Genomic DNA, 25,449 nt, shown 5'->3' with positions numbered 1-25,449 from the left:
TCCTCATCAAGATATCGTCCACAGTAGTCATTGGGCGGGACTCACATGCGGGCGTCCATATGGCTTAATGCGTTGTACCCGGCTATGACTCCTGTAATCGTACTAAGTGACCCTTTATCAAGGGCCAGCAACTCCTTCATACTCTTCCGGTTGACAGCTGGCCAGAGTGTCCTGGCAATTCGATAGACATACACAGACTTTCACCTCGCCACCACCTCTGCACTCGCCATCTGCTCTTCTATGTTCAGAAGTTCTACAAAAGGCACTTCTGAGAGAACGGACACAGGTGTACTTGCCGTAAAGGATCCCCTGCTGACAAACTTGTCCGCCTTTTCATTTCCAAGAACACCCACGGGTTCGCGAACCTTGGGCAACACAACGTCTTGAGCCAGGAGTCCGTTCAGGGCCCCCAAACACTCCGGCACGCACAGGTGTGCTTGTTGTGGAGGATCCCCTGCTAGCACTCATCCGCCTTTTCATTTCCCAGAACACCCACGGGTCCGCGATCTTAGGCCAACACAACGTCATAAGCCAGGAGTCGGTTCAGGACCCCAAACACTTCGGCACGCACTTCGACCTCATTGTCCTGAAAGCCATACTGACCTCCTTTCTACTTCCTATCACATCTCCCAATAGGATTTTCGTCGTTTTACCACCGCTTCCGCAAGGTAGTCCAACACCTGGCAATTCGACATACATACACAGACTCCCACCTCGTCACCACCTCTGCACTGGCCATCTCCTCTTCTATGTTCAGAAATTCTACAAAAGGCAAGGGTGCAAGACCGGCCACGGGTGTGCTTGCCGTGGAGCATCCCCTGTTGGCACAATCGTCCGCCTTTTCATTTCCCAGAACACCCACGGGTTCGCGACCCAAGGTCAACACATCGTTATGGGCCAGGAGTCGGTTCAGGGCCCCCCAATAATTTGGCACGCACTTCGATCTCATTGTCTTGAAAGCCATGCTGACATCTTTTCTACTTCCTATCACATCTCCCCATAGGATTTTCTTCGGCTTATCGACCGTTTCACTACGCTTTCGCCATCTGCATGAGCGTATTATGAAAAAGTAGTCGGAAACAGATCTCATTGCCTGGTTCCTCAATGTAGATCCCCAGGCCCACTCTGTCCTCTCAGTGTAGCATGAACTTACAGATGGCATTACCTCAGTTCCGTCAATCCAAGACCAAAAGTTGCTGCCAGCAGTGTCTCACACTCAAATTCAAATGTTTTATGTTGCTTAAGTTGCAAATTACTTTTGCAGCAACCCAAGTTTAGACTTTATTTTGTTTTAAACACATGCACATAAAACTTCCTCTTTTTTTTTTGATTTGCCTAATTACAAGTTTTTTTTTTAGTTGCAAGAGCTTGTATTACAACATCTGAGATATTATATCAAGTAATTGATTCATTAAAATCTATTTTTTTTTCATGCTCCTTAATGCATACCAGATGTATTATTTTTTAAAAAGGCCCCCTAAAAGTATGTTGGATTCTTAATTGAATTTTAATAATATCTATCATACGCCACACTGACTATAACTTAATCGCCTTCCACAATTTGTATTTACAGAATTTAATTACCTTGTATTTGCAATATTTTTGTGTAGTGCATTAATTATGGAAATATTGAACAGATAGTCTTGGAATTTGTTCGTTATTGGCAATCTGTAGTTGAGTTCATAGACATAGCAGTGGCTAATTGAAGACTTGTAACCTTTGTCCTTGCCTTCCTCCCGCTCTTTTTCTCTTTGCATACCGGATATCAAAATTCAATTAGCTTACAACAGAAGTAATCACACTGTGTGTATCAATCTGTGCTATGCGTTCGCAAACACAACTCCTCCTTACTAACCGCCTACAGAAACAGTTTTTGTTTGTTTGTAACAAAAATTGATTACTATGTGAACGCACACAGCATAATGTGAAATACAATGTCGGAGTGTGTGTGTGTGTGTGTGTGCTAAACTTTTGCCCCTTGCCCATGCATATGATTGAGTTTCTCTGTCCCTTTTTTAAACCACCCACTAACATGATGAGCTGCCGGCTGCGTCCGCATGGTGCGTCAGTTTTTGAGTGTATTGTTTTTAATTAATTAAAAATCAATTTGCTGCATACTTTCAGTCATGACAATAGCAAAATGACTTCTTTTGTTTCGTTTTTTCCATTCATTCATTTTTTTTTTCAGTTTTGCACCAATTCATTATATAAATATCTTTAATTTATAATGCAATTATAGCAATTGTTAAAATTTTAATAAGCCTTATTTTCTTTTATTCATCATCCATTCGCCTATGCTGCTGTTGCCCCAACAGCCTAACAATAGGCAGTAATTTTTAACCCGCTTTTGTGAGGAGTGAAAGTGTTGATGGTGGTTCAAAGAGGTTTGCGCCAAAGGCAGTTTTTACAAAGGCTAGAGTGTTTCATGTTTTTAGTTACTGTTGTCTAATAATACAAAGCTTTATCATTAACTTATGGGGTTTTGTTTATGGCATGGCAACGGCTTTTGTTAATATTTAATTATTTAAATTATTTGTATAGAATTGAAAAAAAAAATTGTTCAAAATTTTAAAATGTTAATTAAAATCTTTACAAAGAAAGACCACGTTCATGCGGTAATTTAATTATTTTTTGTTTTGGAATGTAAGTGTGTGGTAAAGTTCATTTGCTATTAATATCCACAAAAGCCTAAATGTATGCAATGAAATTTAAATGAACAAATTTTAATTGATTTTTACCATTAAGGTATTGGAGAGAAAACTTCCCCCTTTTTTAAGGCGGGAGTGCTGTCTAACAAAAAAAAAAGAGATTTTCTTTAAGGAAATTTACTTTAAGCATAGAAATATAAAAAAATTCTTCAGACAAAAAAAAAAAAATTAAAGAAATTTTGCTTAAAGACAACATTTCTACAAAATTTTCTCTGAAGATAAATTTTTATGAAAGACAAGATTTTAAAATAATTTTCTTTAAGGACATGATTTCAAAAAAAAAAATTCTAAGAAATTTAATTTTCGCCAGGTCTCGGTGATTTGAGATTTCAGCGAAATTTTGTTCAAAACCTTATCTTCATTTATAAAAAATGTTTGTCGGTTTGTTTCTTTCTTCCTTATAGTCCAAAAACGGCTGAACCGATTATCTTGAAATTTTCACAGATTGTGAAGGTTGGTCTAAAAGAAACACAGGCTATACAATTTTTTGATATCTGAAGGGGGGCGGACCCTCAACCTTATGACTTAAACACCATTCAAAATCAAAAATGGACCAATCGGGACAGTAAGGGTATGAAATGAAAGGTATTGGAGAGTAGAAGTACAGATCGGGCCATCCCAGCCCCAAAACTCCCCCAAACAGACATATTGGACGTTCCTGTCAATATGGGTCCCAAATGAAAGGTATTCGGGAGTAGAGTACGAATCTGGCATACAAAATCAGATCGAAGTATAGGGGGTTGCCCTATCCCCAAAAATGCTCCAAATGGGCATATGACTAATCATGACTACATGGGGCTCGGTTTGTTTGGCTGTTTCGGAGAATCAAAAAACGGCTGAACCGGTTTTCTTAAAATTTTCAGAGATTTTGTAGGTTTGTCTGGAAGGAAACATAGTCTATATAATTTTTAAATATTGGATGAGGGCGGACCCTCCCCCTTACCTCAAAAATGCCAACCAAAACCAAAAGTGGATCGATGGGCACAATATGGGTATCAAATGGAAGATATTGGAGACTAGAAAACGAATATAGTATAAAATATTTGGGTCCAAATACCCAGCGGGCCGCCCCAAACCCAAAAACTCCTCTAAAGAGTTATATTGGACGTTTATGTCAATAAAGGTCTCAAATGAAAAAAATAAATAAAAATTAAAAAATTTGGTCCTATTAAATGGAGGTCCCCACACCCCAAATACCCCCAAATGGGCATATTTGCCGACCATGGCTATATGGGACTCGAATGAAAGGTATTTGAGAATAGAAAACGAATTTGATATCCAATTTTGGAGTCAAGTGTTAGGGATACTCATGCCAACGGTATTTGGTAGTAAAGAAATAATTTGATAACAATTTTCATGGCTAGCCCCAAAACACCCACTCTTGAATCGAAATGTCTGAGGTACCATCCCTCCCCCAAAAAGCACTTCTCATTATCCTAATTTTCAAAAACACCAAATCTCGGAGTTTGGTAATGTGATTCGTCCGAACGGCGTGCTGTAGTGCGACACCTCTTTGGGGAGAATTTTTACATGACCATGCATATAATTGGAAGTGGATCACGAATTTGGTATCCACTATCGTTATCAATATTTACTGATCATCACAATATGGGACTCATAGAACAGGTTTTGGGAAAAGAGCATGAATCTGATATCTATTTCAGGGTCAAGTATCTGGTTGGTCGCTACATTGCTTCCTCTCTGTAATAGCCTCGTCTTCTAACAATCTGGATTTCCACGCGTTCGTCGCCCACGCCATCAACTCGGACTGCGTCGACCATCGACCGTCATTTCCCCTTATTCCGCTATGGCCTGGCACCCAAACGATGCGGATTTTGCCATCCTCAGAGAAGGCATTAATCGTAATCTTACACTCCAACACTATTCGTGAGCTTACCGTCCTGGTTGTCATAGCCCTGATGGTCAGTTTAATGTCCGCAAACATGTTCACGCTAGAAGTTCTCCGGTTAAAACCACGCCACCTCAAGCATTCCGTGATCGCCAGGATCTCCGCCTGCGGATCGTATTATAGTCAGGCAATCTACAACGGATCTCAGTCCCTGGATTTTTAATGTGGACCTCCAAGCCCACTCTGTCCTCTAGCTTTGATCCAACTGTGTAGCATAATCCTCCAGATGACATTACCATGGTATCGTCAATCCATGACTGTGCCGCTGACAGCAGTGCCTCACTCTCGATCTCAGGTGTCGTCTAAGGTATCTGATCGGAAACTTCTTCCATTTTTTCCAGGTTTCCTATCGTTGCCTCGACTATAAAGCGATGGTATGACCTATCCCCTCTCCATTCACCCATCGTTTTTAGTCTCATAGCCGCAGTGGCTGCTTCACACTTAATCGGAATGTCTATGGGTCGAATATCTAGAAAAGTTTCCAGTACCCTAGTGGGCGTGGTCCTCATCGTTCCGCCTATGATAAGACCACATGTTTTCTGAACCTCTTGCATTATTCTTACGTAGCACTTTCGTAGTTCACCAAACCACTGACGCGTTAGTTAGTATTGGTGTAATCACGCTCCTGAGAGAGCCAATGGGCTTTCCTTGGATTTAGAACCCAGCGTTAAGATGTCCCCTCTATACTTGCCGCCCATCATTTGTATGGGTGGACCCTCTACAGAGTTCCACGCATTTTCGAAACTCCGATCGTTAACCAGATCCTCCACTTGGGATCGATGATGATCTGGTGGAATCCTACCGGAATCACAGGTGATATTGATGACTGCTTAAGTTAGACCATCTCTGTTGTGCTTCCTTGACACTCTGGCGTAAGAGGGCGGCTCCTTACCTTTTTCAGTGACCATCTTCCCTTTCCTTGAGGAAAGGTGTCATACTTTTAGAAGTCACAGTCCTCTATGAAGACTCAGGGTTCGTGCGCATTTCCTTCGTTCCTGTTCCTACTTTATCTCCCACCGCAAGAAACTGTCTGGAGTCTCCTTTGCGGGAGTTCTGCCTCCCTGTACTTCTGTACTTGAAAGCGCGGAGCTCTTTTTCTTTTTCAGCATTTTATCAGTGAATTCTTTCGGGGATCTGATTCTCTTTCCAGCTTCCGTAGAAGTGCCTGGATAGTCAGTTCTATTCCTTCCAGCATCCTGCACTTTTGCCCGATTGCGCTGCCGTAGCACTCCTCTGTCTCCTTCGTCATGCTCCCAATTGCTCTCTCGTTCTTCTTGTGAGCTTTGCGAAGCCCTCGCTCAGTACTTAGAAGCGCCTGTGAGGCTGGGAATGACTTTTTCACCTATTACCCGCATTTGGGGGGCAGTGACACAAAATTTGCTCGGTCGTCCCCAACTCTTCTTGTCATCACACACTCTGCGTAATTCTGCTACTCCCTGCTTCTAGCGCTACATCGAAAACCTGACTTACCTTACCAGTCAGGACTCCTATCAACGGCCTGAAGTCATATTCGACGTTCTGTCCCGTATATACTAAGCTACATGGTCTTTGTCATCCTGCATCCAACAACGTTAGCTCACATATTCGCGGCACGGGATGACTATGACCATCACACGCGTTGGAATTCTTGAGCTATGATTTGTGTTGTATTCATCTTCATCACGAGAAGCTCAGTTAGGAGCTACCAGGCGCGACCACCTCGTATATGGGGTGGCTGCAATTACAGTCGCGTATATTCACCGGTATCTCAGTGAGAGGCCGGGCGGCACCGACTCTTGCTTAAAAACTGAGTGCCTATGAGACTCGATATGACAAGACGAGTTATTGGCGCCTTCAAATAGTCAATGGCCATAACGATCGATATGTCCTATGTACCGGAACGAGACTGCTCACCTATGTGAGCTTGACGAGGATGACTACCTCCACGACCGGTCATCTTTGAAGGCCTCCACTCTACCAAGAATTTCGTACAGGGGAGGGCAAACTGATTCCGAAGCATGGCCTGCGCCAATCATCGATCTATTCCTGGCCACCTCATCATTCCTCTTGTCACCCCATGATGGGTAGCGACCCAGCAGAACCTGACAACTTTTTTCCATGGTTCCGAGATGCTCTTTGCGTCATCTGACCAGTCTCGACCTAAAAGAGCCGATGCCAAAGCCTTTGGCGCTGCCTGACTGTCCATTTGTATCGTAACAGTTTGATAGGCTCGCTGCTCACGCACTGACTTGGTCTTCAACGACTTCATGACCGCGAAAACATCTACCAGAAAGACGCTCCATTTGTACAGAAGCCTTTATTCAATGATTCTAAAGAATTTAATGAAGACCTCTGCCCCGATGCCTACATCCAATTTAAACCCATCCGTATATACAGAAGGTCCCGAGAGGGACGGAGTAGCCCCAGTCCAGATATCCCTTTTTGGGAAAACAACGTCCAACTAGATAACAAGGAAGTACTCCTTTGGCATTTAATTAGCCGCACCGCATATAGCAAGCTGCCAAGACGCATTTCCATACCCTCGTAGAGCAGAGGAATAGCCAAAGCGAGAGGAGCGCCAGGTACCAGACTCCCTCAGATTTAAGGAGCTCTTCTTTGCCACACACCCAACATACAGGTGCAAAGGTCTTAGGTTGGAAATTTTATTTAGCGACCCTCACGGGGCATTTCTTTTTGCTCCAGAGATAAGCACCGCTGCGGTACCCTATGTAGGTCGTTTGGGGTTGCAAATTGACCAACTCGGTATATGTTTAGATTAGTTCCTAAATAAAGCTATCTCCCGATTAGACAAATTGAGACCCTAGAGGAAGCAATTCTTTACCAATTTGGCTGACATTTTGAACAATGACTTCTAAAAACTCAGCCAATTATGGTCCAAATCGGTCTATCTAATCTTGCACATAGTGTTTTATTATGACTTTCAATATTCATGGCAAGTATGGTCCAAAGTTGTATTCCCATATACACCGCCAAATTTGCCACTAAAATAATAACAAAAGCGTTCCATGGTGGATGGCACCAGGATTCGGTCCGGCCGAACTTAATACTATTTTACTTACTTTACTTTAATTGGCTACGACAGAACATTTGTCCCATTGGCCGTACGTAGAAAAGCCTTCCAAGCACCATTTAACTTATTATTAATTGTGACTTTTAAGTGTTTTGGCTATGCTCAATTGTAACTTGAAACCACAAAACTTTTGTAGAAATGATGAACCACATATAAACCACAGTTGTTTCCACTCAAGTAGCTTTATCGAAGCTAATCTATTTTTATTGCCTATATTAAGGCAATTTTAACATATATAAAGTATTGCCTATCTTAAGGCACTTAATCTCAAACCAAAAATCATTAAAATGAACATCGTTTTATTTAAACACTATCTGGCTCGCAAAGTGTAGCCTTGTCCGCATTTTTATTCAATTTATCTTGTATTAGTAATTGTGGTTACTTAAAACCACATTCGCCCAGAAGTAGGCAATATGCAACAGACTAAATTTTATTACAATACATACATATTCCAGCCTGTAAGGCAAAATTTCTTTGAAACTGTCTCAAAATATGTTTTACGTGGTCCTGTCGATCTGAAACCGAAAATATATGTTATTTATATTAAATGTTGCATACTTTTAGGTCTTTATAACTGTTTATAAAATAATTTTCAGTTTAAATTTAATTTTATTTATATGCTTTCTTTCAAAGTGCATTGTTCATCTTAAGCCATCCATTTGCCTTAAAGTTTGCCATTGATTTCTTCTTTATCTACCCGGCGATTTTGAAATTAGCCACGACAAAAGTATTGCAAATAGACCATTGTAAGCAACAAATTTCTTATAATCAGTAGCAAATACTCGTTAGAAGGATTTCGTAATCTCTTTGAGTAGTTGCTTAATGCCAACATCTGCTGGTCAACGTCTGTTTCTCAGTGTCTTCTTCTTCTTATCTGCAACCTTCTTCTTCTGAAGTGTTGTACAAAGACGACATTAAAGTGTGACAAATGATGGTTTTCCTACAAAAGCGAGAATCATGTCGTCTTTTGCGATAATCAAAGGCAAGTTGTAAGGCGGCAGTTTCCATGGCAACAGTGGCAAAGATTTATAATTGAAACTAGGAAAGTACTGCTTGGGAGCCTTATAAAATGCCGGATAAAGAAAGAGCGATAAATGCAATATTTCAACTGCATACTTTAGGGAGAAGGTTTATGTCAAAGTGGACTAACCCGTTTTAGCAGCAAACATAAAAAGAAAAGAGAGAGAGAGAGAAAGATAGAGAGAAAATTAATAGTAATGACATGCAATATTTCAACTGCATACTTTAGGGAGAAGGTTAATGTCAAAGTGGACTAACCCGTTTTAGCAGAAAACATAAAAAGAAAAGAGAAAGAGAGAGATAGATAGATAGAGAAAGATAGAGAGAAAAAAAGTAAAAGCGTGCTTAGTTCGGCCGGGCGGAATTTTAGAATCCTGATTTTTCGAATTTCTGCCAAATCGGATAAAAATCGCGATTTGTAAGGGCTCAAGAAGCCAAATTGAGAGATCGGTTTTATGGGAGCTATATCATCTTTGGCCGATTTGGACCCTACTTGGTACAATTGTTGAGAGTCATAACTGAACACTATGTGCAAAATTTCAGCCAATTGCGGCTTTCAGTGGCTCAAGAAGTCAAATCGGGAGATTGGTTAATATGGGAGCTATATCAGGTTCTCGACGGATTTAATTCATACTTGGCACAGTTGTTAGAAGTCTTACCAGAACACTATGTGCAAAATTTCAGCTAAATCGGATGCAAATTGCGACTTGTAAGGGCCCAAGAAGTCAAATCGGGAGATCGGTTTCTATGAGAGCTATATCCAAATCTGAGCCGATCTTGCCATATCTCGTTTAAAGCATTTTTGGAGCATAGTTATTTGATTACGATTAATAGTAATGACATTTGTTCTAAAATTCAAACAAACCAAAATATTATCCCTATCTAATTTTGTCCTCAGCTGTCTTTTGAGGAATATGCCACACACATCAGATTTAGATGTTTGAATACAAATGGTTAAGTTGTGACATAGTCTAGTTTGTCTTTCACCTCCTCATATATTGTATTGGTTACTTCCACCATACAACGATATAAATCCTTGTCTTGTTACCATACTTCCTGTTCAATGAGTAAGCTCTTCCGTTGAGCTTTAGGTATCTAACGACAATCCTGCACACGTATTGCAGTTATGCAGACAAAGATGATATGTAACATATTTTTATGCCCTCCCCCATAGGATGGGGGTATACTAATTTCGCTACTCCGTTTGTAACACCTCAAAATATTGGTCTAAGACCCCATAAAGTATATATATTCTTGATCTCTGCGCCACGTTGGCCTACGTCCAATATGGCGGTTGTTATGGGGGTGGGTCGTCCCCTGGACAGTTGGTCCCAAATGCTGATATCAGTTTCGGGGTCTACTTCCAAATACCTTCCATTTGAGCCCAATATTTCCATAGTCGGCAAACATGTTCGGAGGGTGTTTTGGAGGATAAGGCGGCTACTCACTTGGCCTTGAAAATATATATCAGATTCGTGTTGTACTCTGATATACCTCTTATTTGAGCCCCATATTGCAATGGCCAGTAAATACGTCCTATATGGGTAGTGTTGTGTGGCTGGGGTGGCTCCACTGACATCTTGTCCCGAATATTGATATCAAATTAGTGATTTACGACCAAAGACTTTTCATTTGAGCCCCATATTGCTATGGTCGTAAATTTGTCTTTGGGGGTGTTTTTGGGAATAGGCGGTGCCCCAAATATAGCGTCCCACATTTTGATATCAGATTTGTATTCTACTCCCAAATGCCTTTATTTGAGCCCCATATTGCAATGGTTAGCAAATAATTGCTCTTTGTGAAGTATTTTGGGAAAGGGGTAGAACCCCAGAAAATTGGTCCCGAAATTGGGTATCAATTTCATGCTCTTCTTCTCAATATCTTTCATTTGAGCCTTACATTGACATGGTCGGTAGATATGCCCGATTTAGGGGTGTTTAGGGAGTGGGGTTGTCCCCCAAACACTTGGCCCTGAAAATATACCAGCATCGTGCTCTATTCTCATATATCATTTATTTGAACCCTATATTGTTATTGGCCTCGAAGTTGGATATCAAATTTGTTTTCTAATCTCAAACCCCTTATTGAAAAATTCAGCAAATATGTCCGGTTTGGCGCATGGGCCCTAAAAACTATTTATATCGAGCTCCACTGTCTTGAAGACCCAAATTATTTTGGTGAGCTAATACGTCCTATTAGGAGGTTGTTATGAGAGTGGGACGTCCCCTGGACAGTTGGCCCTAATGTTGATATCAGATTCGTGGTTTGTATCCCAAATACCTTTTATTTGAGCCCCATATTTTCGCACTGTTTTGGGGGTGATTTGGCCCTGAAAATATAAATGAGGTTCGAGTCATACCCTAAAATAACTCTTATTTGAGCTCCATATTGCAATGGTCAGCAAATACGTCCTATTTGGGTAGTGTTATGGGGGTGGGCTGGTCCCATAGACGCTTTTCTCGAATATTGATATCAGAGTCGTGCTTTACTCCCAAAAACCTTTCATTTGAGCCTCATATTGCTATGGTCGTAAATTTGTCCTCTTTGGGGAATGCTTTTGGGGAGGGGTAGGCCCCCAAACACTTGGTCCCAATTTGGATATCAGACTAGTATTCTACACTCAAATACCATTTATTTGAGCCATTTATTTGGGTGTTTTGGGGAAGGTGTGGACCCCCAGAAACTTGGTCCCACATTTGGATATCAGATTCGTATTCTACTCGCAAATACCTTTCATTTAAGTCCCATATTGCCATGATAGGTAAATATACCCGATTTAGCGGTGTATTAAGGGGTTGGGATGGTCCCCCAAAAATTTGGTCCCACATTTGGGTATTGGATGCGTATTCTACTTTTAAATACCTTTCATTTGAGTCCCATATTGTCGTGATTGGTCTATATACATATATTTGGTAGGTTTTGGGGTGGGGCGTTCCCCCTAGGTACCCCATCTGAAATTGGGATACCAAATTTTTATTTGTAGGTTACTATAAGAGAGCACACAAATGTTCGCTTAAATCGCACCAACCGTCTCCGAGATCTGGCGTTTCTGAAAATTAGGGTAAGGGGGAGGGTCCGCTCCCCCTTCAGATATCAAAAAATGTAGTACGCTATTTTCACCACGGGACTTTTATGCACCATCTATGAAAATTTCAAGAAAATCGTTTCAGGCGTTTTTGAGTCTATACGGAACATACATACAAACACAAATTGATTTTTATATCTAAGGAGATGGGGTCTTAGACGAATATTTCGAAGTGTTACAAACTGAATGACTAAATTAGTACACCCCCATCCTATCGTGGATTCAGCTGATTTTTGTACTTAAAACAGCAGATTTTGTTTGCGGATATAGGTGACTGAAATGTTTGCTAATACTGCAGCCCTATGTTTGCTAAAACAGCAGTAATGTCTGCTTTCCCATTTTCAGCAGACAAAATTTGCTGTTTTAGCAAACGCTTTTGCTGTTTTTAATAACAAATTTGGTTGAGTGTGGTATTGTGTCCCCAACTAAGTGGCAGTGTCTGTTAGCCGCGAAACCCCGTCGATGACATAGGAAATCCTCCAATGTCTCATCATCTTCCCCGCATGCCCTACACATGCTATCACTTGCCGCAACGATTTTCCATAAGTGAGCTCGTAGTTCTATGAGTCCTGTTATGACACTGAAAGTTATACTGACCTCCTGCTTACTTCCTTTCAGTAATAGCCTTGTCTTCTTACAATACGGATCTCCCCATGGGGCTTTCGCCGTCCTGCCGACCGTTTTTCCACAATGTTACATGCCCAACCTCTTAACTCGAACTGCGCCGATCCGAAAGGCTGCGGGTTAATCAATTTTATGGACGGCAGTTCTTTGGCCTTCACTGCCAAATCGTTTGCTTTTTCATTCCTTCTTACTCCGCTATGGCCCGGCATCCAAAGGAGGCGGATCGTGCTATTTTAAGAGAAGGCGTTAATCACCTTCTAACAATCCAGGACTGTTCGTGACCTTACCGTCCTGTTTGTTATTGCCCTGATGGCCAGTTTACTGTTCGTAGAGGTGTTCGCACTCGACGTTCTCGCGTTAGCCCCACACCACCTCACTCATTCCGTGATTGCCTGGATCTCCGCCTGCAGGACCGCATTATAGCCAGGCAGTCTAAAACAGATCTTAGTCCCTGGGTGCTCAATATAGACCCCCCAGGCCCATTCGTTCTCTAGCTTTTATCCATCCATTTGGTAAATTTTGTCAAATTTTACTGTCTTAGAAGATTTTGTTAAAATTTTATTTCTATAAAAATTTGTTTAAAAATTTTATTCTATTGGAAATTTGTTAAAAATTTTATTTCTTTTGTTCCTTCTTTCTTGCACCTTCTGCAGCCTTCTTCTTTTGCCGTTTCAGTTTTCCACTAGCCAAATTAAAATTCCAATTATTCCACACCTGCAGCATTGGGTAAAAACTTGTGCGATAAATGTGAAATCATTTGCACGTTGGCATTGATGATGTTGCAGATGTTTTTGATGGTCACCATCATTCTCCTTCAGTGGCCATTGCTCGTATGTGCTTTCATTTCGAAGTACTTTCGCTCTAAGTTCTTGTTGCTGGCTTGTGTTGCCATCTTTCATTTTGGTTGTGTTTATTTTGCGCTACAATTGATTAATGACTGCGAAATGAACTTGAGCCGGTACAATAGCATTATGAACTTTGTGGTCGCTGCTGCTGCCCTGCAATTTGATACACTTTGGCTGGGTGCAAAAATAAGCATTATTACGCACAACAGGATTGTGTGTGTGTGTGTGTGTGTGAGAGTGTGTGCACAGTGATGTGCAGTGTGTATTAGAACAATGCAAAATTTATTGCCGACTTTTAGGAAAAGAGATTTAAAGTGAAGCAATTTGGCTGATGCATGCAAACAATTAATGGATTAAGCAAAAGCCTTTATATATTGCAATGACTTCTGTTTAATCCTTTAAAGTCAAAACTATGTGAAATCTGTTGTTGTTTGTATTTCTTAGAACAATGCAAAAGGTATTGCATACTTTTAGGATGAATTGTGAAATGCGAATAAAAGTCGATTTTAGGCTCTGTAAACGTTTCACACACCAAGCCAAATTTCTTGCAAATTTTAGTTTTCTGTGTAGGTCTTATTAAATATTCGCTGGGTATTGTGTCAGTGCTTCTGCATAGCCTTTAGCTGTGCAAAACTGTCTGTCCCACAGCTCATGTCCATTGTTGCTTGGTATTTTCGCAATTTGCGTCATTCACTGTAAGTTAGTGTGGGACTGAGCACTGCCATTGTCCTGGCATATGTCAACACTTGAATATACTGAATGTGCATATTTGTATTAAGTACGTTAAGCTAAGGCATCAATCACTTGGTGCCAAAAAGGAGGGGGGGTTCGCGCTGCAAAAGTATCTGAACCTGCAATAGTCGTTTCAATTATTTACTCAATGCATCATAGAAAAAGGCAGACAAAATTTCAACATTTGGTTAATCGTTTTTGAAAGGGGTTTTATGTCAATGTTGACTGTTGAAAAAGGTTTAAAAAGTGGTCAACTAAGTATAAAAGATATTTCAAAGCGATGCTTAGTGGTTAAATAGTTTAAACTGTTTGCAATCATGTTTTCTCATTTTGGCTAATAAGTTTTAATACAATTTTGATTTACTTTTTCCATTTGTTTTAAAACACGTCATTATTTCTCATAAAAATCTTTTTTATAATCTGGCTTTGGCCATAGCAATGTTAACAACCATTATTTGAAGCAGAATTAGAATAAATGATTCTTTTGAACTTTCAAGAAACCTTGTCTATGTTTGCCTGAGCATTTGTTAGATTTTTTTATTTGAAAGTTATACAAAGCTTGCAAAAGACGTTTTTCAAAGAATTTCTTATTTGTCTGAGATGAAAAGGCATACTTTTGAAATTCCTTTGAAGGATCTTACAGTTTGTTTTTATTTTAACCCATTTCTCTATTCATCATCAAATTGAAAAAAAACAAACAAAAGTTAAAGAAAAGCAAACATTAGTTCAAATCTTTGCGCAGCTGAAATTTATACAAAATCCAGTAAGGGAAGGCGAAAATCGGGCGGTGCCGACTGTAGAATACCCTACACCAATTGTAGAATACCCTACACCTACCTAAGAACTAATGTTGACAAATGACAACATTATTGCAAATTACCTTAAAATCTGATGAACATATATATGGGAGCTATATCTGAATCTGAACCGATTTCGACCAAACTTCTTCAATAATGTGGTAGACGTCGAGGAAAGCTTTGTACAAAGTTTTGGGAAGATTGGTCAATAAATGCGCTTTCAGAGGCTCTATAAGTGAAAATCGGGCGATATACATATATGGCAGCTATATCTACAACTCAACCAATTTCTACGAAATTCACCAGTAATGTCGAGAATCATAAGAAAATCCTTCCTGCCAAATTTCGAGAAAATCGGCTAAAAAATGAGCACTTTATTGTAATATTTCTCAAAATCGGACGAACATATATTTGGAAGCTATATCTAAATCTGAACCGATTTCGAGCAAACTTCTCAAAAACTGTGGCAACCACTGAGGAAAGTGTTGTGCAAAATTTTTGCAAGATTGGTCAATAAATGCGCTTGTAGTGGCTCTAGAAGTGAAAATAAGGCGATATACATATATAACAGCTATATCTAAATATGAACCGATTTCTATGTAGTTCACCAGTAATGTCGAGGGTCATAATAAAATCCTTCCTGCCAAATTTCGAGAAAATCGGTTAACAAATGAGCGCTTTATTGCTATATTTCTCAAAATCGGACGAACATATATATGGGAGTTATATCTAAATCTGAACCGATTTCGAGCAAACTTCTCACATATGGCGGTAGTCGTCGAGGAAAGTTTTGTACCAAATTTTGGGAAGATTGCTTAATAAATGCCCTTGTAGTGGCTCTAGAAGTGAAAATCGGACGATATACATATATGACAGCTATATCTAAATCTGAACCAATTTCTACGAAATTCACTAGTAATGTCGAGAGCCATAAGAAAATCCTTCCTGCCAAATTTCGAGAGAATCGGTTAACAAATGAGCGCTTTATTGCAATATTTCTCAAAATCGGACGAAGATATATATGGCAGCTATATTTGAATTTGAACGGATTTCGAGCAAACTTCTCAGGTACTGTGGCAGCCGCCGAAGAAAGCGTTGTGCAAAATTTTTGCAAGATTGGTCAATAAATGCGCTTGTAGTGGCTCTAGAAGTGAAAATCGGGCGGTACATATATATGGCAGCTATATCTAAATCTGAACCGATTTCTATGAAATTCACCAGTAATGTCGAGAGTTATAAGAAAATTCTTCCTGCCAAATTACGAGAAAATCGGTTAACAAATGACCACATTATTGCAATATTAGTCCAAATCGGACGAACATATATATGGGAGCTATATCTAAATCTGAACGGATTTCGAAAAAACTTCTCAAATATTGTGGCAGTCATATAGGAAAGCGTTGTGCAAAATTTTGGCAAGATTGATGAATAAATGCCCTTGTAGTGGCTCTAGAAGTGAAAATCGGGCGATATACATATATGACAGCTATATCTAAATCTGAATCGATTTCTATGAAATTCACCAGTAATGTCGAGAGCCATAAGAAAATCCTTCCTGCCAAATTTCGAGAAAATCGGCTAAAAAATGAGCACTTTATTGCAATATTTCTCAAAATCGGACGAACATATATACGGGAGCTATACCTAAATTTTAACCGATTTCGAGCAAACTTCTCAGATATTGTAGTAGTCGTCGAGAAAAGTTTTGTACCAAATTTTGGGAAGATTGGTCAGTAAATGCGTTTGCAGTGGCTCTAGAAGTGAAAATCGGGCGATTCATATATATGGCAGCTATATCTAAATCTCAACCGATTTCTATGAAATTCACCTGTAATTTCGGGAATCAAAAGAAAGTCCTTTCTACAAAATTTCCAGAGAATCGGTTAACAAATGACTATTTTACTGCATTATTTACTGCAAATCAGACGAACATATATATGGGAGCTATATCCAAATCTGAACCGATTTTTTTATACCCACCATCAAAGGATAGGGGGAAATATCAATCAATCGAAATATCCATTTCCAATCCTACAAAGTATATATATTTCGGATCGTCGTGAAATTCTAAGACGATCTCCATGTGTCTCTCCGTCTATCCCTCCGTCTGTTGTAATCACTCTACAGCCTTAAAAATTGAGATATTGAGCTGAAATTTGGCACAGATACTACTTTTTGATGCACGCTGGTTAAGTTCTTGAACGAGCCAAATCGGACCATATTTGGATATAGCTGCTATATAGACCGATCTTCCGATAAAGGTTCTGATGCCCATGATGCTTTATTTTTCATCCGATTTCATTAAAATTTGAAACAGTTTTAGACCTTCCGACATCTGATCCAAATATGGTTCAGATCGGCTGCCATATAAGCCGATTTGCCGATAAAGGGTCTGAAGCCCATAAAAGCTTTATTTATTACCCGATTTCGCTAAAATTGGAAACATTGAAAATATTTTAAGCCTCCTGGCAACTGACCCAAACATGGTACTATATTTAGACATAGCTGCCATATAGACCGATCTGCCGGTTAAGGGTCTAAGTCCCATAAAAGCTTTATTTAATACCCGATTTTGTTGAATGTTTAATCAGTGAGCTTTTTTAAGCCTCCCAACATCCGACCTAAATATGGTTCAGATCGGACTCTATTCGGACATAGCTGCCATATAGACCGATCTGCCGATTAAGGGTCTGGAACCCATAAAAGCTGCATTTATTACCCTATTTCGCTGAAATTTGAAACAGCGGGCGATATAGCCCCAAATTGGATATGGGGGCTATATCGCGTTATAGACCGATTCGGACCGTACTGGGCAGAAATGTTGGAAGTTATGACAGAACACTTCATGCTCAATTTCAGCCAAATCGGACAAAAACTGCGGTGCATTAGGGCTCAAGAAGTCAAATCGGGAGATCGGTTATATGGCAGCTGTATGAGGTTATGGACCGATTTGGACCGTACTTGTCACAGTTATTGAAAGTCACAACATGCTTTCCAATGCAGCCAATTCGTACGCAAATCGCGGCTTGTAAGGATTCAAGAAGTCAAATAGGGAGATGGGTTTATAAGGGAGCTATATCAGGTTCTAGACCGATTGGGACCGTCGATCTTGCCATGTCCGTCCTTCTGTCGATATCGCGATAGCGCTGGAACGCGTAAAGCTAGCCACGTAAATTTTGCACAGATACTTAATATTGATTTAGGTCGTTGGGGATTGTAAATGGGCCATATCGGTTCAGATTTAGATATGGCTTCCATATAAACTGATCTACCGATTTGACTTCTTGAACCCCTGGAAGTCTCAATTTTTGTCCGATTTTGCTTAAATTTTGCATATAGTGTTCTGTTATGACTTTCAATAACCAGAAAAATCTCCCGTACTTTAGCAGAATCCATGGTGGTGGCCCGCCATGGCCCGATTTCTGTAGAACATTCAACGTTTATGTCGTTAAAATATTTTTTTGTAATTTTGTAAAATTTTATTTTTAGAAAATATTATTAGATTTCTCTACTTAGTATTTATTAAATTAAATCTTTTTTTTCTCTTTATAGGTACGTACTAAAGTGAAAAAATGTTCTTGGTGCGGTGAGTGAAAAAAAAACAACAAATATTGGTTGCCCAAAAAGTAATTGCGGATTTTTTAAAAGAAAGTAAATGCATTTTTAATAAAACTTAGAATGAACTTTAATCAAATATACTTTTTTACACTTTTTTTCTAAAGCAAGCTTAAAGTAACAGCTGATAACTGACAGAAGAAAGAATGCAATTACAGAGTCGCAAGCTGTGAAAAAATTTTTCAACGCCAACTATATGAAAAATCCGCAATTACTTTTTGGGCAACCCAATATAAATCTTGGGACATTTGCATATAGATTTCGATTGTACTAATTTTCCAATAACATCTTGCTAAGGGACCTGCTCGAACAAATTCTCAAAATCGAGTAGTAGTAGACGCTGAATCATTGCTCAAAAGTCCAAGATTTCAGTTCTAGTAGGGCTTTGGGCTTGCATTACACAGAAAAAAATAAAAAAAAAATCTTAACAGCCTAAAAGAAGCATTACTAAAAAAACCCTAAAAAATGGCAAAGAGTTCTCTTTTCTCTTATCAAAACAATAGAAAAATCACCCAAGTATTGTTATTATACATAATTATCATATATTTTGTAAATAAATTATATACCCTTCTGCCCAAAGAGCCATAATGAGAGGCACACAATAATGCTGATGAACAATGGGTGTCAAAATAATTTAAAATAATTTTTTGAAAACAACGAGAAACAACGCTCACACAAAAAACTATTTCAAATGGTTGATTATCACTTGACAGAGCTATTTGCATGAGAGTTTTTTGCTCTACTCGTGTATGACAAACCGCCTGTTGTTATCATGTCATGCGCTTAAATGTGACACAAAATTAAATGTGCAATTTGGCAGCTATTTGTATACATGTCTGTCACAAAGAATATCTGAATGGGTTAAAAATCCTTAGGCTTCTGATTTTACATGGCTATTAGTTTGTATGCATATAAAATTTGTTTTTTAGTATGTGCCAAAAAAATTCTTTTATATTTTATTGCACATGCATAATTTTGGCCAGGTGTTTTTAAAATCTGTTTTTGAAATTAGCAACAGAAAACAAGTAAAAGCGTGCCAAGTTCGGCCGGGCCGAATCTTATATACCCTCCACCATGGATCGCATTTGTCGAGTTCTTTTCCCGGCATCTCTTCTTAGGCAAAACAAGGATAAAAGAAAAGATTTGCTTTGCTATTAGAGCGATATCAAGATATGGTCCGGTTTGGACCACAAATAATTTATATGTTGGAGACCTGTGTAAAATGTCAGCCAATTCGAATAAGAATTGCGCCCTTTGGGGGCTCAAGAAGTAAAATAGAAAGATCGATTTATATGGGAGCTGTATCGGGCTATAGACCGATTCAGACCATAATAAACACGTATGTTGATGCTCATGATAGAATCCTTCGTATAAAATTTCACGCAAATCGGATAATAATTGAGACCTCTAGAGGCGCAAGAAGTCAAGATCCCAGATCGGTTTATATGGCAGATATATCAGGTTATCTACCTATTTGAACCTTATTTGACACAATTGTAAGAATAAAACACGTCGTGCAAAATTTCATTCTGATCGGATAAGAATTGCCCACTCTAGAGGCTCAAGAAGTCAAGACCCTAGATCGGATTATATGGTAGCTATATCAGGTTATGGACCGATTTGAACCATACTTGGCACAGTTGATGGATATCATAACAAAACACGTCGTGCAAAATTTCATTCCAATCGGATAAGAATTGTGCCCTCTAGAGGCTCAAGAGGTCAAGATCCAAGATCGGTTTATATGGCAGCTATATCAGGTTATGGACCGATTTGAACCATTCTTGATACAGTTGTTGGAAGTCATAACAAAACACGTCGTGCAAAATTTCATTCCGATCGGATAAGAATTGAGCACTCTAGAGGCTCAAGAAGTCAAGACCCAAGATCGGTTTATATGACAGCTATACCAGGTTATGGACCGATTTGAATCATACTTGGCACAGTTATTGGATATCATAGCGAAACACGTCATGCAAAATTTCATTCCAATCGGATAAGAATTGCCCACTCTAGAGGCTCAAGAAGTCAAGACCCAAGATCGGTTTATATGTCAGCTATATCAAAACATGGACCGATATGTCCCATTTACAATACCAACCGACCTACACTAATAAGAAGTATTTGTGCAAAATTTCTAGCTTTACTCCTTCGGAAGTTAGCGTGCTTTCGACAGACGGACGTACGGACGGACAGGCGGACGGACGGACGGACATGGCTAGATTGACATAAAATGTCGCGACGATCAAGTATATATATACTTTTAGGGGTCTCAGACGAATATTTCGAGTAGTTACAAACAGAATGACGAAATTAGTATACCCCCATCCTATGGTGGAGGGTATAAAAAAGAAAACTGGGAAAACTTACGAATTATTTTGTGAAAAATTAAAAGTTGTGTGAAAAAGATTAGCAACCAAGATATTTTATATGAAAAATATTTTTTAGATATATAATGCGTTTTTTATAGATTTTTTTTTCTCAAAATTCTTCATTTTATAGAAAACGAATCGGGCCCGCTCCGCAGCGCCCTCTTTAACGTTCATATATCTTTTATTGGAGCCCTATAATGCAATGGTCGATATAAAGGGTGATTTTTTTGAGGTTAGGATTTTCATGCATTAGTATTTGACAGATCACGTGGGATTTCAGACATGGTGTCAAAGAGAAAGATGCTCAGTATGCTTTGACATTTCATCATGAATAGACTTACTAACGAGCAACGCTTGCAAATCATTGAATTTTATTACCAAAATCAGTGTTCGGTTCGAAATGTGTTCATTCACCGTAACGTTGCGTCCAACAGCATCTTTGAAAAAATACGGTCCAATGATTCCACCAGCGTACAAACCACACCAAACAGTGCATTTTTCGGGATGCATGGGCAGTTCTTGAACGGCTTCTGGTTGCTCTTCACTCCAAATGCGGCAATTTTGCTTATTTACGTAGCCATTCAACCAGAAATGAGCCTCATCGCTGAACACATGAATGAACACATTTCGAACCGAACACTGATTTTGGTAATAAAATTCAATGATTTGCAAGCGTTGCTCGTTAGTAAGTCTATTCATGATGAAATGTCAAAGCATACTGAGCATCTTTCTCTTTGACACCATGTCTGAAATCCCACGTGATCTGTCAAATACTAATGCATGAAAATCCTAACCTCAAAAAAATCACCCTTTATAAGTTCTGTTTTGGTAGAATTTTAAGATGGGGACATTTCGCCCCCAATGTAGATATCGAAGTCGTGTCATTGAAGCGCAGAGGTAAGAAAGTTGGCCAATGATGCGAAACGCATGGGTTCAAATCCTGGGAAGAACATAAGAATAATTTTAAGTGGTGGTTATGCCCTCCTAATGTTGGCGGGGTACTACATTTGTGAGGTACTATGCCATGTAAAAACTATTGGGTTGCCCAAAAAGTAATTGCGGATTTTTCATATAGTCGGCGTTGACAAATTTTTTCACAGCTTGTGACTCTGTAATTTCATTCTTTCTTCTGTCAGTTATCAGCTGTTACTTTTAGCTTGCTTTAGAAAAAAAGTGTAAAAAAAGTATATTTGATTAAAGTTCATTCTTAGTTTTATTAAAAATGCATTTACTTTCTTTTAAAAAATCCGCAATTACTTTTTGGGCAACCCAATATAAAAACCAGGTCCTTTATCATTGAGCTCAAACTTGAATCGGACAGCATTCACTGATATGTGGGAAGTTTGCCACTGTTCTTTAATGAACTGTTTATGGGCAAATTTTTACTCTACTCCCTTATACCCTTCTTTGGACTCCTATATTGTAGTTGGTAATTAAGTCCGGATTGGGATGAAGGTGATTGGATTGGATTGGATTGAAGGTAAGGAAATTTACCTTGGGACAAGACAACAGTGAACTGTAGTTAAAGACGCAATGTGTACGTTTAGCCCCATTTGATAAACTCTTTCAATTCCTCAAAATGGCAAATGTTTTGGGATGTGTGCCATATTTGTTGTGAGCGCACAAAGAAGTGGCGATCAGCATTTACAAGCCAGGGAGGAAAGTTTCTATCTAGTCAAAGTCGTCGATAGTTGCAAATCGGAATTTCGTAACAGGCATCGGTATATAGCCGATGGGATCTTTGGTGTCTTCTTTGATTCTCTAAATTTCTTCACTATTTGCTGAATAAGTGGATTCCTACTAAAAGTTAGGGTCTTTGAGAGCCTAGTTACAGCAACCTTCATTTGGGTCTCAAATGACACAAGGCTAACCACAGGGGATCATTTCATCCCCACTCCAATGGGGTGACTATCATATGTAACCTATTACGGATGCTGACTAAGGGCGGATTTGAACCCATCTTCTATGCAGACGATGTTATAATACTTCTAAGAGGTAAGGATCCGAATCAGCCATACAGAAGGGCCGAAAGCGTTTGACATACGATTGGGGTAGACTCCAATTGAGATCCCAATGTTAACCCAGAGAAGACTGAAATCTTTTGGTTCAAGTTGGATCACTTTGACGCACCACTTCTCCTCAATAGGACAATTTTGATAGATGTGACACAGCCACTGTGGCTTTTAGACTTAAGGAGAATGGGAAAATGGATGGAGGATAGGAGTAGGTCATACCATCGCGAGGGGTGGCAGCTATTACTTCAATGTTATTATGGTAGGTACTACTGGTTGTCCAATAATTTCAAAAAGATTTTTCATACTAGTCAGAGAGTAAAATCTAATCGAATAATCGAATCGATGCCTATATCAACAGCGAAATATTTACCTGTGTATGGTAACTATTCGCACGGACTGAGGCATGGCTGAAATGAATGGAATTATGAATACCTTAAATAGCCAGTTAAGCATATTGACCATATTTTAGGCTCCAATTGACTTGTTCCAAGTTCTTCAACTTTAAGAAGATATACCTTAACTATATACAGGGTTTTTTATCACTCATATCGTAATGTGATGTGGATTTTTCATTCTAGTATCCTAGTACTAAGAAAATATTTAAAATTTCCGATTACATGAAGGGGACACCCGGGTTTGAACCGGGGACCTCTCGATCTGCAGTCGAATGCTCTACCACTGAGCTATATCCCCAACAAAGTGTCCACCTTTTGAATATTCAACATTTCCACATAGAATGTGGACAATTCTTAAAATAATTATCCATAATGGGTAAAATGTGTGTGCGCCACCCGTCGCCACCCATTCCTTATATGGAAGCCGCTTATCACACATTCTTTAAGCGCCCATATTATGTTTTTTCTAATGGCATTGTACGAGGTGCTTGGAGACAGTAAAACAAATATGAGTGTGTAGCAATAATAGGAATGTGTCACATGGTGGATGAATTTGCTATATGCTGAATAGAATTGTGAAATTTTTCTAGCTCTGAATATTGACAAGGAAAATTATTTTTAGAAAATATTGGGTTGCCCAAAAAGTAATTGCGGATTTTTCATATAGTCGGCGTTGACAAATTTTTTTCACAGCTTGTGGCGTTGTAATTGCATTCTTTCTTCTGTCAGTTATCAGCTGTTACTTTTAGCTTGCTTTAGAAAAAAAGTGTAAAAAAGTATATTTGATTAAAGTTCATTCTAAGTTTTAATAAAAATGCATTAACTTTCTTTTAAAAAATCCGCAATTACTTTTTGGGCAACCCAATTTTTTGTGTAAAGTAAATATAAGCTTTGTGCTAAACTCTCAAATACTTTTTATATGAGCCCCATATTACCTACTTTACTCGAATTGGCTATGAAGAACATTTGTTCCACTAGCCGAACGTGGAATTGCGTTCCAAGCGCCTCGATCCTTATGCGCTCATTCTAAAATCTCTGACACCAAGTTTCTTCGGGCTTTTGATCTTCCCGGTTTGAGTGTACCACCGTGTTTGCCTTAAAAAGACTCTTTTGCTGGGGCTTCTTCATCCATTCTGACAACATGACCTAGCCAACGCAGCCGTTGTATTTTGACGCGTGTAACTATGCTATCGTCGTCATACAGCTCGTGGTTCATACGTCGCCTATATTCTCCATTAACGCTATAGCCATGGTCGGCTTATATACCCATTTGGGGAGTTTTTGAGGGTCGGGAAACCACCCATTACTTTGACTTAATTTTTTTGCCATATCCGTAATCTACTCCCGAATACCTTTCATTTGAGTCCCATATTGGCATGAAAGTAAAATATGGCTGTTTGGGAGAGTTTTGGGATTAGGGTAGCCCGAGGGGTACCTAGACTCAAATTTTGTTACCATACTCGTATTCTACTCTACAATACCTTTCGTTTGATATCCATATTGCTCTGATCGGTTTACTACTGATTTTGGATGGTGTTTTTGGGGTGAGGGGGAGGGTCCTCCCCTCTTCCTATATTGAAAAATTATAAAGCCTATGTTTCCTTACGGACCAAACTAAACTATCTGTGAAAATCGGTTCTCCCTTTTTTGAGTCCATACGGAACGAACAAACAAACCCAATCCCATATGGTCGTCATTGGTGGGTGGGGTGATCCCCTATACTTGGACCTGATTTTATATGCCAGATTCGTAATCTACTCCCGAATACCTTTCATTTGAGACCCATATTGATATGAGCGTTCAATTTGTCTGCTTGGAGGTGTTTTGGGGATAGGGCGACTTTTTGGGTGTTTGGACCCAAATTTTAATACCATATTCGTATTCTACTCTTCAATACCTTTCATATGATTCCTATATTGTCCTTATCACTCTTAATTTTGGGTGGTGTGTTTGGGGTTACGGGGGAGAGTCCGCCCGAAAGCTTCTGGCTTGGCGGTTTCTCAAGGAACTACTGGCTGGCAGACGTGACCAGGTACAGCACTTCGTCTGGTAGTTGAGGGCGTGTCCTTCGAGGCGTAGGGGCCAAGGGTCGTTGAGGTCAGGAACGGGGAATGGGTCGTGTATATGTTCAGGCTAAGTCTAGGGGTCTCGTCAAGTGTCACACAAATGTAAGCAGCGATTGGTCCGTCGCTTTCGGCATATTGCCTCGTAGGAATGCATGAATGGTCTTGGCATTACGTAAGATGGCTCATCGGGCACCGG

At 39.4% G+C, this 25,449-nt stretch overlaps 1 non-coding gene across 1 annotated transcript; it reads right to left on the bottom strand.

Moving 5' to 3' along the window:
• Nucleotides 1-23,413: 23,413 nt before the first annotated feature.
• On the bottom strand, nt 23,414-23,485 carry Trnac-gca (transfer RNA cysteine (anticodon GCA)). Its single transcript has one exon. It is a non-coding gene; the product is annotated as a tRNA-Cys (tRNA).
• Between the last annotated feature and the right edge of the window lie 1,964 nt (nt 23,486-25,449).

This window comes from Stomoxys calcitrans, chromosome 4 (assembly GCF_963082655.1).
Source record: "Stomoxys calcitrans chromosome 4, idStoCalc2.1, whole genome shotgun sequence".
Lineage (NCBI taxonomy): Eukaryota > Metazoa > Arthropoda > Insecta > Diptera > Muscidae > Stomoxys > Stomoxys calcitrans.
This window is presented reverse-complemented; position numbering and strand designations above follow the sequence as displayed.